The following is a 17,607-nucleotide window of genomic DNA, read 5'->3' on the forward strand; positions in this document are numbered from 1 at the left end:
ATATATATTTCTAGTCTGACGCGACACTTGAGCGCGTTTCGTAAAACTTATTACATTTTCAAAGACTTTAGTTTACACATACACAACTGAATAGAACTTACACATCTCCGATTTGTTTATATCTACATTTGAGTGAGGTGGATGGGGTGAGGTGGTTTTAATAGGGTATTAAATTCATCAACACAAGACAGAACACGAAACAATGGGTATTGAATGGAAGTGATTGTAGAAAGCCTATTGGTCCATATTTCTTGATGCTTCTGTATTGGAGCGGAGTCTTGAGGTCGGTAGAATATAGTTGTGCATTAATTAGCTGTTGATTGCTGGTGTTGACTTTTTAATGTGTAGTGCCTCGCAAACGTCAAGCCGTCTGCTATCGCTGTATCTATCGATGATTTCTGTGTTGTTTACTAGGATTTCTCTGTCGATGGTTTGGTTGTGGGAAGAGATTATATGTTCCTTAATGGAGCCCTGTTGCTTATGCATCGTTAAACGCCTAGAAAGAGATGTTGTTGTCTTGCCTATATACTGGGTTTTTTGGAGCTTACAGTCCCCAAGAGGGCATTTGAAGGCATAGACGACGTTGGTCTCTTTTAAAGCGTTTTGCTTTGTGTCTGGAGAGTTTCTCATGAGTAGGCTGGCCGTTTTTCTGGTTTTATAGTAAATCGTCAGTTGTATCCTCTGATTTTTGTCTCTAGGGATAACGTTTCTACTAACAATATCTTTCAGGACCCTTTCCTCCGTTTTATGAGCTGTGGAAAAGAAGTTCCTGTAAAATAGTCTAATAGGGGGTATAGGTGTTGTGTTAGTTGTCTCTTCAGAGGTTGCATGGCGTTTCACTTTCCTTCTTATCATGTCTTCGACGAAACCATTGGAGAAGCCGTTGTTGACTAGGACCTGCCTTACCCTACAGAGTTCTTCGTCGACTTGCTTCCATTCTGAGCTGTGGCTGAGAGTACGGTCGACATATGCGTTAACAATACTCCTCGTGTACCTGTCTGGGCAGTCGCTGTTGGCATTTAGGCACATTCCTATGTTCGTTTCTTTAGTGTAGACTGCAGTGTGGAAACCTCCGCTCTTTTCCATGACTGTTACATCTAGAAAGGGCAGCTTCCCATCCTTTTCCATCTCGTAAGTGAAACGCAGCACGGAACTCTGCTCAAATGCCTCCTTCAGCTCCTGCAGATGTCTGACATCAGGTACCTGTGTAAAAATGTCGTCAACATACCTGCAGTATATGGCCGGTTTCAAGTTCATGTCAACTAAGACTTTTTGCTCCATGGTACCCATGTAGAAGTTTGCAAACAGGACACCTAGGGGAGAACCCATGGCGACTCCATCTACTTGCTTATACATGTGCCCATCCGGGCTCAAGAAGGGTGCCTCTTTAGTACAAGCTTGGAGTAGTTTCCTTAGAATATTTTCTGGTATGTCAAGAGGAGTACAGGCTGGATCACGATACACTCTGTCGGCTATCATCCCGATTGTCTCGTCCACAGGTACGTTGGTGAACAGTGATTCTACGTCCAACGAGGCTCTTATCCCTGTGGCCCGTGTGCCCCACAGTAAGTCATCAAATTCCTTTGGAGACTTCAGGCTCAAGGCGCAAGGGACATAAGGAGTCAGCAGGCCGTTGAGTCGCTTCGCCAGTCTGTACGTGGGTGTGGGTATCTGGCTAATGATTAGCCGAAGTGGGTTTCCAGGCTTGTGTGTCGTGACATTTCGATACGCATATCCAGGCATATGCGTATTTCCACACGCATATCTTTCTAGGCGTTTAACGATGCATTAGCAACAGGGCTCCATTAAGGAACATATAATCTCTTCCCACAACGAAACCATCGCCAGAGAAATCCTAGTAAACAACACAGAAATCATCGATAGATACAGCGATAGCAGACGGCTTGACGTTTGCGACGCACTACACATTAAGAAGTCAACACCAGCAATCAACAGCCAATTAATGCACAACTATATTCTACCCACCTCAAGACTAAACTCCAATATAGAAGCATCAAGAAATATGGACCAATAGGCTTTCTACAATCACTTCCTTTCAATACCCATTGTTTCGTGTTCTGTCTTGTGTTGATGAATTTAATACCCTAATAATACCACCTCACCCCATCCACCTCACTCAAATGTAGATATAAACAAATCGGAGATGTGTAAGTTCTATTCAGTTGTGTATGTGTAAACTAAAGTCTTTGAAAATGTAATAAGTTTTACGAAACGCGCTCAAGTGTCGCGTCAGACTAGAAATAAAAATGAATTTTGGAGAATTGATTTTTGAATTACCACCAGCAGTGAAAAGAAATGTACGAAAGATTGAGAAAAGTCGTGTTAGAATTATTAATCTTACTTTTTCGGTCATATATAATAATATATATATATATATGTAAATATATATATATATATATATATATATATATATATATATATATATATATATATATATATACATATATATATATATATATATATACATATATATATATATATATATATATATATATATATATATATATATATATATATATATATATATATATATATATATATATATGTATATATGTATATATATATGTATATATATATATATATATATATATATATATATATATATATATATATATGACATATATATATATATGACATATATATATATATATGTCATATATATATATGTCGTACCTAGTAGCCAGAACGCACTTCTATGCCTACTATGCAGGGCCCGATTTGCCTAATAAGCCAAGTTTTCATGAATTAATTGTTTTTCGACTACCTAACCTACCTAACCTAACCTAACCTAACTTTTTCGGCTACCTAACCTAACCTAACCTATAGAGATAGGTTAGGTTAGGTTAGGTAGGGTTGGTTAGGTTCGGTCATATATCTACGTTAATTTTAACTCCAATAAAAAAAAATTGACCTCATACGTAATGAAATGGGTAGCTTAATCATTTCATAAGAAAAAAAATAGAGAAAATATATTAATTCAGGAAAACTTGGCTTATTAGGCAAATCGTACCTTGCATAGAAGGCCGAGAAGTGCGTTCTGGCTACTAGATACGACATATATATATATATATATATATATATATATATATATATATATATATATATATATATATATATATATATGTCGTACCTAGTAGCCAGAACTCACTTCTCAGCCTACTATGCAAGGCCCGTTTTGCCTAATAAGCCGAGTTTTCATGAATTAATTGTTTTTCGACTACCTAACCTACCTAACCTAACCTAACCTAACTTTTTCGGCTACCTAACCAAACCTAACCTATAAAGATAGGTTAGGTTAGGTTAGGTAGGGTTGGTTAGGTTCGGTCATATATCTACGTTAATTTTAACTCCAATAAAAAAAATTGACCTCATACATAATGAAATGAGTAGCTTTATCATTTCATAAGAAAAAAATTAGAAAAAATATATTAATTCAGGAAAACTTGGCTTATTAGGCAAATCGGGCCTTGCATAGTAGGCCAAAAAGTGAGTTCTGGCTACTAGGTACGACATATATATATATATATATATATATATATGTCGTACATAGTAGCCAGAACGCACTTCTCAGCCTACTATGCAAGGCCCGATTTGCCTAATAAGCCAAGTTTTCCTGAATTAATATATTCTCTCTAATTTTTTTCTTATGATGTGATAAAGCTACCCATTTCATTATGTATGAGGTCATTTTTTTTTTATTGGATTTAAAATTAACGTAGATATATGACCGAACCTAACCAACCCTACCTAACCTAACCTAACCTATCTTTATAGGTTAGGTTAGGTTAGGTAGCCGAAAAAGTTAGGTTAGGTTAGGTTAGGTAGGTTAGGTAGTCGAAAAATCATTAATTCATGAAAACTTGGCTTATTAGGCAAATCGGGCCTTGCATAGTAGGCTGACAAGTGCGTTCTGGCTATTAGGTACGACATATATATATATATATATATATATATATATATATATATATATATATATATATATATATATATATATATATATATATATATATATATATATATATATATATATATATATATAAGATTAATAATTCTAACACAAATTTTCTCAATATTGCTTATGTTTCTTCTCACTGTTCATGGTAATTGAAAAATCAATTCTCCAAAATTCATTTTTATTTCTAGTTTGACGCGACGCCTGGGCGTTTCGCAATTACCTATTTGATTTTCAAAAACTTTAGTTTACACACACAACTGTAATCTGTAAACACGCCATTTGCTTATATATTTATACTCGCATTTGGGTGAGGTGATATGATACAACAGTTTTGGATGAGGTGAACAAACTTGTTGTACTTTTAGTCACACAACAGGCTTCACACATCAACGCCTGCCTGGTTCCCTTTTCTTGAAGGAGAACACAACTAGGAGTTCCTTTATTTGCCAGGAGCTCAACATAGCACAGCCACCACCCACGACTTCTGTTGGTCAAGTAAGGTCAAGACGTCCCTCAAGCCTCACATCATGTCAGCCAAGTATCGAAATCTAATTTCATGTCACTTATTTACATGTTCATCCTCTGCCTATGTTTTAAAATTATCCACTGACATTTGTTACATAGATATCTATATAAATAAAAACGGAAATGTTCGTTTGTTCAAAATCGCTAATCTCCGAAAGTTCGTCACTGATTGCTTTGAAATTTCACACAAGGTTCCATTCGCATCCGAGCAGGATTTTATGTACATATCATATTGTTGATATGTGACGGAAAAATCATGTTATTTTGGAAAAACTGTGTTTTTCAAGTGTTTTTCGTGTGAGAGATATCTTCAAAACCTCTATACCAAATGCTTTGAAATTTTGACACGACGTTGCCTTCGAATAGGCTCGTGATTTTATATACCTAATAGTTGATCAGACTACACACTAGAAGGTGAAGGGACGACGACGCTTCGGTCCATCCTGGACCGAAACGTCGTACGTTCCGTCGAACTCGAAACGTTCTCAAGTCGTACTTTAGCCACGTTACTGTGACTGAACGCCTGCATATATCTACTATATACATGCCTGACCTGTGACAGGGAAAAACATTTTTTTTTTTTTAAATAGCGCCATCTGTTGGATGTAAGAGCAACGCATGCTGTAATCTCCCAAAGTTCTTCACTGATTGCTTTGAAATTCTGACACAACATTCTATTCGAATATGAGCATGTTTTTATATACCTCCTATATAGATGCCAGACCTGTGACAGGTAAAAACATGTTTTTCTAAAAAACTTCGCCATCTGTTGCACGTAATAACAACACACACACATGCAATACTAAATATGTTACAATTTCATTTCAATGTTTCCGATTGCATTAATAAATTAAATTTTAATTGATTTCCATTAAATTTAATTTTATTGAATTACTTTGTGTGACATTGTGTTGGAATTAAGCTGTGTTCTTTACCATACCGTTCATTAAATAAGTATAAGTATAAATGCCACACCTGTGGAAGGTAAAAATATTTTTCTTTTTTTTCAGAAATAGCGCCATCTGTTGCACGTAAGAGCCACTCACACTATATAAAATATGTTATGATTCCATTTCAACGTCTTCGATTTCATTGACAAAATAAATTTTCGTACATTTTGATTTATTTACATTTAGATTTTTTTTTTGTGTGACATATGTTTTTGTGTTTTTGGAACTGAGCTATGTTGTTTACCATACCGTTTATTTCGTGAGTTTAAGTATAGATGCCACACAACTGTGACAGGTAAAACATGATTTTTTACAAAAACAGGGTCATCTGTTGCATGTAAGAGTAACTCACACTATACTAAATATGTTTCGATTCCATTTCAATGTTTCCGATTTCATTGATAAATTGACATTTCATAGATTTCAAATTATTTTCATTTTGATTTAATTATTTTGAATGACATTGCATTGTAATTGAGCTTTGTTGTTTACCATACCGTTCATTTCGAGAGTAAATTTTTTTTTTAATTTGTTTCATTTCGTTTTTTAATTTTTTCTTATATTTCAGTAATGGGAACATCAGATCATTTGATGTTCCCAATTTTCTGATGAAAACATCAGATCATTTGGTAATGCATCGGACAAGGGAGTGGGGAATGGTGGGGAGAATGAGGGGATGAGAGTGAGGGATGGTGGGAGAGGACGAGTGGAAACAGGAGGGGGTAATTTTGAGAAGAACGAGGGGATGGAGTAGTTGGTGATGGTGGGGACGAGGGGTATGGAGATTGGTGGGGGAAGGACAAGGGGACAGAGTAGTGGGGAATGATGGGGGAGTACAAGGGCACCGGGGAGAGGGGGAATGGTATTGAGGAGGAGGGGAAGGGGAAGTGGGAGATACTGGAGAGGACGAGGGGACGGTGGAGTGGGAAATGGTGGGGAGGACATAGGGACGGGGGAGGGAGAAAATGGTGGGGAAGACGAGGGGACGGCAGAGAGGGGAATGGTTGGGAGGACGAGGGTATGGGGGAGTGAGGAATGGTTGGGAGGACAAGGGGACAGGAGAGGGGGAAATGGTGGAGAGAACTAGGAGACAGGGGGAAGATTACTGTTGCTCAGCAATGCACATGCAATGCTGAGCCACAGCAACGTGTGGCTAAGTACAGCTAGTCTATATAAATTAAAATGGAAATGTTCGTTTTTTCATAATCGGACAAGTTCTTCACCAATTGCTTTGAAATTTTCACACATCGTTCCATTCGCATCCGAGCGGGTTTTTACATACATACTATATAGATGTCATGTCTGTGAAGAGGAAAAAACATGATTTTTGGAAAAACTGTTTTTTTCCTGTGAGAGAAATCTTTGAAACCTCTTTACCGATTGCTTTGAAATTTTTACACAACGTTGCATTCGAATAGGCGCGTCTTTTATATACCTACTTTATACATGCGTCACTTGTGACAGGAAAAAACATGTTTTTTTTTAAAAACAGTGCCATCTGTTGGATGTAAGAGCAACACACTCTGTAATCTCGAAAAGTTCTTCACCGATTGATTTGACATTTTGACACAAAGTTCCATTCAAATACGCACGTGTTTTTATATACCTACTATATAGATGCCACTGCTGTGACAGGTAGAAATATGCATTTTTGAAAAACAGCGCCATCTGTTGCACATAAGACCATCACATGCTATACTAAATATGTCATCATTCCATTTCAATGTTTCTGATTTCATTGATAAATTGAATTTTCATAAATTTCGATGTTTTTTAATTTTCATTTAATTATTTTGTGTGACACTGCGTAGGAATTGAGCTGTTTTGTTTACCATACCATTCATTTCGTGAGTATAGTTTATTTTTTTATTTTTTCATTATTTTTCATTTCGTTTTTTGAACTGTTTTTCTTATACTTCTGTGATGGGAACAGCTGGGGCCAGATTCACGATGCAGTTACGAACGTGTACATCGTTCCTCAATCTTTGATGGCTTTGGTTACATTTATTAAACAGTTTACAAGTATGAAAACTTGCCAATCAACTATTGTTATTGTTTTAAACAGCTTCCTGGTGCTTCGGAGCTCATTAACTGTTTAATAACTGTAAACAAAGCCGCCAAAGATTGAGAAAAGATTTACAGGTTCGTAAGTGTTTGTGTAACTTCTTCGTGTATCTAGCCCCAGATCATTTGATGTTCCCAATTTTCTGATGGGAACATCAGATCATATGATCATCAGACGAGGAAGTGGGGAATGGTGGGAAGGACGAGGGAACGGGAGTAGGGGGTAGTAGGGATGACGATGGGATGGGATGGGATGTGACGATGTGGATGGGATCTCGGTTACCAAGAGGCAACAGTTTACATGTATATTGCGACGGGTCGGTGGCGGAGGATGGCAGGGCAGGGTGTGGTGTCCTAATAAGGGATTATACGGAGTTTGGGACTGTGGACAGGATAATTGAACTCCGGCTTAGTAATTATATATCATCCACACAAGCTGAACTGCAGGCCATTCTGGCGTGTTTGGAGGAAGTACGTCATGACGACAAAAATGTTTTTGTATTTGTCGATAGCCGAGGAGCACTGGAGTCCTTAAACAGTCGAAACCCAGTCTTCATGTCTATAGTTGAGGATTGTAAGAGAAGAATAACCGAGAAACAGCTGAAAGGTTATAGTGTGAAATTCATGTGGATTCCATCTCATGTTGGAATAGTGCTCAACGAGGTGGCGGATGACTTGGCCAAACGTCCCACATCAAAACCACAAGTTGACATTGAATGTGAATTCACAATGAGACAAATAAGAAGCAAAATCAGAAATATTCAGGCACAGGCGGGAGTGGAGAGGAGAGAGATAATGTATGAGAGTAGTCAAACCATGCAACACTACATGTATGTGAGTCAAAACACCCATTTCACTTATGGTAAAAGAAGAAATGCTTGGAGTGACTCTGTGTACATGCGGCTCAGGCTTGGGTACAAATATTATTGGGAATATGGGATAGATGTTCATGATAATGACACGAAGTGTAAACTATGTGGTATGTTAAGGTCTCACACCCTGGCCCATTATGTTCTTGATTGTCCGTTGATTAATGTATATAGAAACACTGAGATAAGGACTGTTCCTGAACAAATAGCCTGGATGTGTCACAACGGAAAGGTTGATGACATTCTTGAGAGATATAAAAATTTTGCACCAAGGTTGTAATATTTTGTTGAATTATCTGCAGGTGTCTTGCAAATTGTCTATACAGTATACCTAGGTCATAAAAGTATTTGTGTGTACGTCTGATACCATACTACTTGTGAAGGAGGAAATGTATATATTTACCTCTCAGAATGTTTGGTAATATGTTTATTGTTTGTGATGTGTGTCTATGTATATATTAACACGTTGTACTGAATGGGGTGAGAATAGCTTGAGCTACCTCATCCCTTTGTGTGTATTTTACCTCAATAAACTTTTTTCAATTTCAATTTCAATGGGATGTGGGAGGGGGGGGGTAATGGTAGGGAGGACGAGGGGAAGGGGCAGTGGGAGATAGTGGGGAGGATGAGGGGATGGTAGAGTTGGAAATGGTTAGGAGGACAAGGGGATGATGGAGTGGGGGATGATGGGGGTGGGGGGTGGGTAATGGGATGAGGGAGTGAGGAATGGTTGGGAGAACGAGGAGACGGGGGAGGTGGGAATGATGGGGGAAGACTGGAAGACAAGGAAAAGTTGCTGTTGCTCAGCAACGCACATCTGTTGCTGAGCCACAGCAACGCGTGGCCGGTACAGCTAGTGTTGTTATATTTTGGTAGCAGTCTTTCTTGTAAACATATGTTGTTGAATATGACCGAAAAGGTAAGATTAATAATTCTAACACGAATCTTCTCAATATTTCTTATGTTTTTATTCACTTTCGAGGAAAATTGAAAAATTAACTCTCCATTTTCATTTTCATACAATATTTATGGTTTGATGCCTAAAGGAAGCGTTTTGCAAGGCAGTCCTTAGATTTTCAAAGACAAATTTTCCATGTTCTGCCAAGGATTATATTCGCTTGGGGTGAGATGATACAGGACATGACTTAGATGAACAAGTGGATCAATGGCATAATGGGTATTAATAGGCCACTGCATGTTCTAAGTCCTTGCTTCTACTTTTTCTGTGTTGTTTCGGGGTCTTGAAGTGGGTAGAATGTGTTAATTGGCTGTTGATTGCTGGTTTTGACTTTTAGATGTTTAGGGCCTCACTGATATCGAATCTCCTGTTGTTGTTGTACATGTCTATAATTTCTGTGTAGCCTGTTAAAATTTCTCTGGTGATGGTCTGGTTGTGAGAGAAGATTATATGCTCCTTGATGGAACCCTGTTGTTTGTGCATTGTTAATCGCCTAGAGAGAGACATTGTTGTCTTGCTTATATTCAGAGATCTTTGAGGCTGACTGTCCCCAAGTAGGCATGTGAAGTCATAGAGGACGTTGGTCCCTTTTAAGGTGTTCAGTTTGGTTTCTGGAGAGTTAGTCATAAGTAGGTTTGCCGTCTTCTTTGTTTTGTAATAAGTTGTCAATTGTATCTTCTGATTTGTGTCTGCGGGGATAACATTCCTGTCAATAATATCTTTCATGACACTTTCCTCCGTTTTGTGAGCCGTCGAAAAGAAGTTCCTGTAAAACAATCTCATAAGAGATACAGGTGTTGTGTTAGTTGATTCTTCAGAGGTTGCATGGCGTGTCACCTTTCTCTTAATGACGTCTTCAACATAACCATTAGAGAAGCCATTATTGACTAGGACCTGCCTAACTCTACAGAGTTCCTCGTCGACCTGCTTCCAACCAGAGCTGTGAGTAAGCGCTCGGTCGACGTAAGTGTTGACAACACTCCGCTTGTACCTGTCCGGGCAATCTCTATTGGCATTAAGGCACATTCCTATGTTTGTTTCCTTAGTGTAGACTGCAGTGTGGAAGCCTCCATTCCTTTCCATGACTGTTACGTCCCCTCACTCTCCATCTCGTAAGTGAAACTTAACACCGAATTTTGCTCGAATGCCTCCTTCGACTGCTGGAAACGTCCGACATCAGGTACTTGCATAAATGTGTCGTCAACCTACCTGCAGTATATGGGAGGTTTTAAGTCCATGTCAACTAAGACCCTCTGCTTTATGGTACCCATGTAAAAATTCGCAAACAGGACACCTGGGGGAGAACCCATGGCTACACCATCTACTTGTTTTATACATGTGCCTATCAGGACTCAAGAAGGGTGCTTCTTTAGTGCAAGCTTTGAGTAACTTCCTTGCTATCCACTCTGGTATGTCCAGATGTTTCCAAGCCGGATCACGATGCACTCTCTCCATCATCATCCTGATTGTTTCGTCCACAGGCACGTTGGTAAACAGCGATTCCACATTCTGATAGGCTCTTATCCCTGTTGCCCGTGCTCCCAAAGTCAACAAATTCCTCTGGAGACTTCAGGCTAAAAGCACAAGGCACATAAGGAGTCAGCAGGCAGTTGAGTCACTTGGCCAGTCTGTATGTGGGTGTGTTATCTGGCTGATGATTGGCCAAAGTGGGTTTCAAGGTTAGTGGGGCTTGACATTCCCATATACATAACCAGGTGCATGTCCTGTAGAGCTTGTGCTGTCGTGGCGTTCCTGGGGGCAATAGTGCCATCGCTGGTTAATATTCTGATTGCCACGGTGATATTGCCCTCTTCTATTTTCCTGGTTATCAGTGCTCACATCCTGTGGTTCTCAGGTGAGATATTGTTGGTCGTCCTGCGGCTGGTGTTCTTAGCATGAGGGGGGAGGCGGATCAGGTTGTCTGCTCTGGGGAATTCATTAAGAGCTCTAATTACTGAGGTTGTTAATGACTTGTCTCCTTGGCGGTAATGCTAGGCATGCATTCCCAAAAAGTAGGAGATTGTTCTACGCTCCAATGGTACCAGGAGCATTGTTGACCCTAGTCAGCAGACTGGTGAGTTTGGTTGCTGCTTGGTGACGGGCAGCCTTGGGGATGTGGGGCACGGCCTTGGTGGACGTCGCTTAAATTGCTTCAAGCAGATTGTCTGCTGAAATAAAGTTAAGAGAGGTATTGTTCCTCGCCCCTTCAGTAGGTTGTCCCTTGTCACTTCCCCGGGCAGGCACCTGGGTCGTCCTGCCGACCTAGGCACCTAGGGTCGACCTAGACCCTAGACAACGACATGAATGGACAGAATGTTGGCGGACAGTTTCATCATGATTGAGATGAAACCGTTTGTCACATATTTGACAGTTTCCTCTTGGGTGTGTCCCTTCCTAGCTGGAAGGGGAACTGTGTGACGGGTGCAACATGTACCATGCCTAGATGTCTGACGCCTGGCTGTCCACTGAGTGCACCCTATCCTTCCCTCATGAATGGAGTGCAACATGGCAAGCATTGCCCTCCTGAGGAGTTGGGCAAGGCCTGGGCACCATATGTGGGCAGGCTAGTGGTTGACGGGCAGCTGGGTCAGGCGCAGGTAGCGGAGTGGGGGAAGATGGCGGGTGGGCTTTGGTGGGGGCAGGGGTAATGGAAACGGCACACGAGGGAGGACGCCGTTACACTTATTATATAATTTAAGCACTCGAGAATTCACTAATGCACTTTTATTTCAACACTACAGTCACCAAATTTGATTGGGAACGTACTAACTCCAGACTGTGTTTACTGTAGGCTGCATGAGAGCCTTTCCCTCTCTCTTCCCCTCCCCCTGCGGCCGCTCCCCGCCTGAGGGCTGGTGTGTGGCGGCAATGGGACGACGACCTCACCCATACACTGCCTCTGCCTCACCGGTCAACTCCCTCAACTGCCTCACCCCCAACTGCCTCAACTCAACTGCCTCACCGGTCAACTCCCCCACCGGTCAACACCCCACCTTGTAAGACCATCACCACTGAACAGAAGTGTTCAAAAAATGGCTTTGATAAAAACGTGCATAGAATGCAACATGAAGGTAGATTACCAACAGAGCTTTCAATGCCAACTCTGTTCAGCAGCCATACACAAAAAATGTGCCAACATGACTAACAATTCAAGGAGAAATGGTCCCAGTGACCACTCTGTGTACTGGCTCTGCAAAAAGGATGATGTAACTTTTTTGAAATTGATGGAAATCCTGGATAAAACTCCCGCCGAAAACAGAGAATTACTAATTAATGCCTGCATAGCAATTTCTAATGTCTTCAAACAAACTGTACATGACACCAAGGTACAACCAGCTGTAGCACAGAGCTCTGTGGCAGCGGCGCCTGAGCAGGGCGCGGAGTCGGGGATGCCTGAGCAGGGCACGGAGTCGGGGATGCCTGAGCAGGGCACGGAGTCGGGGATGCCTGAGCAGGGCGCGGAGTCGGGGATGCCTGAGCAGGGCACGGAGTCGGGGACCCCTGAGCAGTGCGCGGTGCCACAGGTACCGGAGCAGAGCGCGGTGTCACAGGCACCGGAGCAGAGCGTGGTGTCACAGGCTCCGGAGCAGAGCGCGGTGTCACAGGCACCGGAGCAGGGCACAGTGTCGGGGGCGCCGCAGCAGAGTGCGGTCCCTGGCAGAGGGAAACAAACAAAACAAGGCCCCAAAATCTGTTGGTATTACAGATGGGCTACCTGTAAGCATGGGGAATCGGGAAGAATAAATGGAACATGTACACACGATCACCCTAGAAAGTGCAGAAAGCTCCTCAATACAGGTAAATGTACCAAAAGCTGTGAATTCTTTCACCCAGAAATTTGCAAGAACTCTTTGGACAGGAAAGAGTGCTTCAATGCTGAATGCCCAGCTTTTCATATAAGAGGTACCAGGCGAATAAAACCGACAGACTACCACTATGAAAACAGCCACTACTCCATCAACCGGGATAATTTTTTAGCAAGAGGAGGAGGAGAAGAATGGCTAAAAATGACCAGACTCTACCACCAACTCGGTCAAATGCTAGAGAGGACGCAAACACAGTGGCCTCCTTACCAGAGCCTCAGATATTAACACCAATTAAAGCATCCAGCACTTCCACTAACACGATAACATCATTTATATTTGCCAACATCCAGGGTATAAAAACACGCAAATCCAACAAAGTTCATTTTATAGATGGTCTCCTTCATGAGGCAAATGCAGTGTTTGCAGCCCTAACGGAAACTCACACAAAGGACTACCTTGATGGTGAAATATGGATCTCAGAATACAATCTCTTCAGATGTGATAGGAAACACCGGCTTCAGGGTGGGGTCAGCCTCTACATCAAAGACACACTCATCTGTACTGAGCTGCTAAACACCTCAAATGATATGGTGGAAGTGCTGATAGTCAAAATAGAGATCCTAAATGTAGTTATTGTCCTTGTATATAAGTCACCGGAGGCAAACCCTCAGCAGTTTAAAGACCAACTAATGAAAATAGAGCACTGCTTGGAAAACCTCACAAATCCAGCTCCGAACATCATCCTGCTTGGGGACTTCAACCTACGGCACCTGAAATGGAAGCACCTGGCTAATACAGTAATATCAGAAAGAATACCAGGATGTAGCCTAAATGAGCAGGCACATGCAAATGACCTGCTACGGATGTGCGATAGGTTTGCCTTAAACCAGCAAATAGTAGAACCAACTAGGAAGGAGAACACGCTGGACCTCATTTTCACTAATAATGATGAGTTGATCGGGAACATAATGATTACAAATACCTGTTACTCAGATCACAACTTAATTGAAGTTCTGACAACCATGGGGAATGGACCTTCAAAACCAGTCCAGATTCCCGGTGGAGGAGATTTCAGCAAATTCAACTTCAATAATAAACGGATAAACTGGGAGCAAATAAACCAGGACTTCACAGAAATAAACTGGGAAGAACAGCTAGGAAATGCAAACCTGAACCAGTGCCTGGAAAAAATAAGCTCAGTAGCACTAGAGATATGTTCAAACCGCATACCCCTAAGAAAAAAGAGAAAGAGATGCAGATTGGAACGGGAACGTCGTTCCCTATATAGGCGAAGAAAACGAATCGCGGATCAACTTGAGAGTCGCACCCTATCTCAAGAACGGCGAAGAAGGTTAGGTAGAGAAATAGAAACAATTGAACTCAAGCTACAAGAATCATACAAAACCCAGGAGAGGCAAAGAGAGCAAAAGGCCATCAGTGAAATAGAGAGAAATCCGAAATATTTTTTCTCCTATGCAAAATCAAGATAAAAAACCACATCTAGTATCGGGCCCCTGCGAAAGGGAGATGGAACTTTCACAGATGACAACAAAGAAATGAGCGAGTTACTGAGGAAGCAGTACGACTCTGTTTTCAGTGAGCCATTAAATGCACTAAAGATTGATAACCCAAATGAATTTTTCATGGATATGATACCAACATCAAATCATATATCAGACGTCGCCCTATCCCCACTAGATTTTGAAGAAGCCATAAACAGTATGCCTATGCACTCTGCACCAGGCCCGGATTCTTGGAACTCCATATTCATCAAGAACTGTAAAAAACCACTATCGCAGGCCCTTCACATTCTGTGGAGACAAAGCCTAGATACTGGCGTTATCCCTGACATACTAAAAACTGCAGAGATAGCACCACTCCATAAAGGAGGAAATAAGGCAGAGGCAAAAAATTACAGACCGATAGCACTAACATCGCACATCATAAAAATTTTTGAGAGAGTGCTAAGAAGTAAGATCACAAAATACATGGAATCACAGCATCTCCATAACCCCGGACAACATGGTTTCAGAACAGGGCGCTCTTGCCTGTCGCAGTTGCTGGACCACTATGATATGGCATTAGATGCTATGGAAGACAAACAAAACGCTGATGTAATTTACACAGATTTCGCAAAAGCTTTTGATAAATGTGACCATGGTGTTATTGCACATAAAATGCGTTCAAAAGGAATTACCGGGAAAATAGGCAGATGGATCTACAATTTCCTGACTGACAGAACCCAATGTGTAATAGTCAACAAAATAAAATCCAGCCCATCAACCGTGAAGAGCTCAGTCCCCCAGGGTACTGTGCTTGCCCCAGTACTTTTTCTCATCCTCATATCGGACATAGACCAGAACACAACCTATAGCACTGTATCATCCTTTGCAGATGACACTAGGATTTTCATGAGAGTTGGCAACATAGAGGACACGGCAAACCTCCAATCAGATGTAGATCAGGTCTTTCTATGGGCTACAGAAAATAATATGGTATTCAACGAGGATAAGTTTCAGCTCATGCGCTACGGAAAAATTGAAAATATAAAAACAGAAACCACGTACAAAACGCAGGCAAATCATAACATAGAACGAAAAGGCAATGTAAAGGACCTGGGTGTCCTCATGTCGGAAGACCTTACCTTTAAAGAACACAATAAAGTAGCAGTCACAACTGCAAGAAAAATGACAGGTTGGATAACAAGAACTTTTCACACTAGAGATGCTATACCGATGATGATACTTTTCAAAACGCTTGTGCTATCTAGAGTGGAGTACTGCTGCACAATGACAGCCCCTTTCAAAGCTGGAGAAATTGCTGACCTAGAGAGCGTGCAGAGATCCTTTACTGCTAGAATCCACTCAGTAAAACATCTAAATTACTGGGACCGACTAAAGAGCCTAAATCTGTACTCCCTTGAGCGCAGGCGGGAGAGATACATAATAATTTACACGTGGAAAATAATTGAGGGGCTGGTCCCAAACCTGCACACAGAAATAACACCACATGAGACCAGAAGGCATGGCAGGATGTGCAGAATACCCCCGTTGAAAAGCAGAGGTGCAACAGGTACTCTGAGAGAGAACTCTATCAACATCAGAGGCCCGAGACTGTTCAACACGCTTCCACTACACATAAGGGGCATAACTGGCAAACCCCTCACAGTGTTCAAGAGAGAACTGGATAAGCACCTCCAAAGGATACCTGATCAACCAGGCTGTGACTCATACGTCAGGCTGCGAGCAGCCGCGTCTAACAGCCTGGTTGATCAGTCCAGCAACCAGGAGGCCTGGTCGACGACCGGGCCGCGGGGACACTAAGCCCCGGAAGCACCTCAAGGTAGCCTCAAGGTAGGTAGCCACCATCCACAACGCCCCTTTCTTCATTGATTTTTGTTGGAATGAAGGAGATACGCTTCTTCTTGTCACCCCCGGGGCCTTCAGCAGGTATTCATACAGACATAGGTCAAGTCTTGGCTGACTCAGGCATCTTGAACCACGTTAAAATTTATTGCAGTGTAGGAGCTTTTTCATCACGTGTCCGTTTCCCTCCCGTGCCAGAATATATATATTATTTTGGAAGCTGGTTTTCTATAATGCACATGTCATTAAACACAACAGCATTGTGACTATTATTAATTTTCCTATTGATATTTTCCCTTCTACACCAATACATCTACCATCTCGAGGGTGGAGGAACACTAGATCACTTATTCTTTCCACTTTATCGTCAGCAATGTGACATCTTCAGGTATACACTGTGTTCAACAAAAGCAGATATACCGAGCTTAAAAGTTAAATTTATTGATGAAGATCAAGCCACTGAAAAGGTGGAACAGGCAGTTTATAAGATTGATTGAGTGATGAAAATCATGCCACCCAAGAGGTGGCACGGGCATGAATAGCCCTTAAGTTGTAGATTTTTTGGAGTGAATGTGATCTTTGGTCGTGAAAGAATATACTCTGAGTTCGCATTTAAATGGTCAGCCCTTACTATGTGGCTGCTATCGCGGGGGAGGATACTGCTTGACAGTATTTATGAGGGGAGTCCAGCTGCTGGGCACTTTTCATTACCAGAAGAGTGGCAGTGTTGATTGCTTCAAAGTGGTTACTGAAATATTCAGGGACGCTTAAAGCTCTTCTAAGGTCGTTGGTTGGTTTACATTCAAGGAGATAGTGAAGTAGTCGCATTTCTGTGATTGTTTGGCAGAAGATGCATTAATTTCCCAGTTGCATCTGTAACCTTGACGTAGTCAATACAACTGAACTGTTATTTCCCTGTGGATTATCTCCTCATGCACAAACAACAGAGCTCCATCAAGGAACATATAATCACCACACACACAGGCGATCACCAGGAATATTTTGACGAGCACCATCGAAATAATTCATAGATATAATGACAATAGAAGATTAGACATCGCTAAGGCGATGCATATCAAGGAATCTAGACCAAC

The sequence above is a fragment of the Procambarus clarkii genome, chromosome 64 (assembly GCF_040958095.1).
Source record: "Procambarus clarkii isolate CNS0578487 chromosome 64, FALCON_Pclarkii_2.0, whole genome shotgun sequence".
Lineage (NCBI taxonomy): Eukaryota > Metazoa > Arthropoda > Malacostraca > Decapoda > Cambaridae > Procambarus > Procambarus clarkii.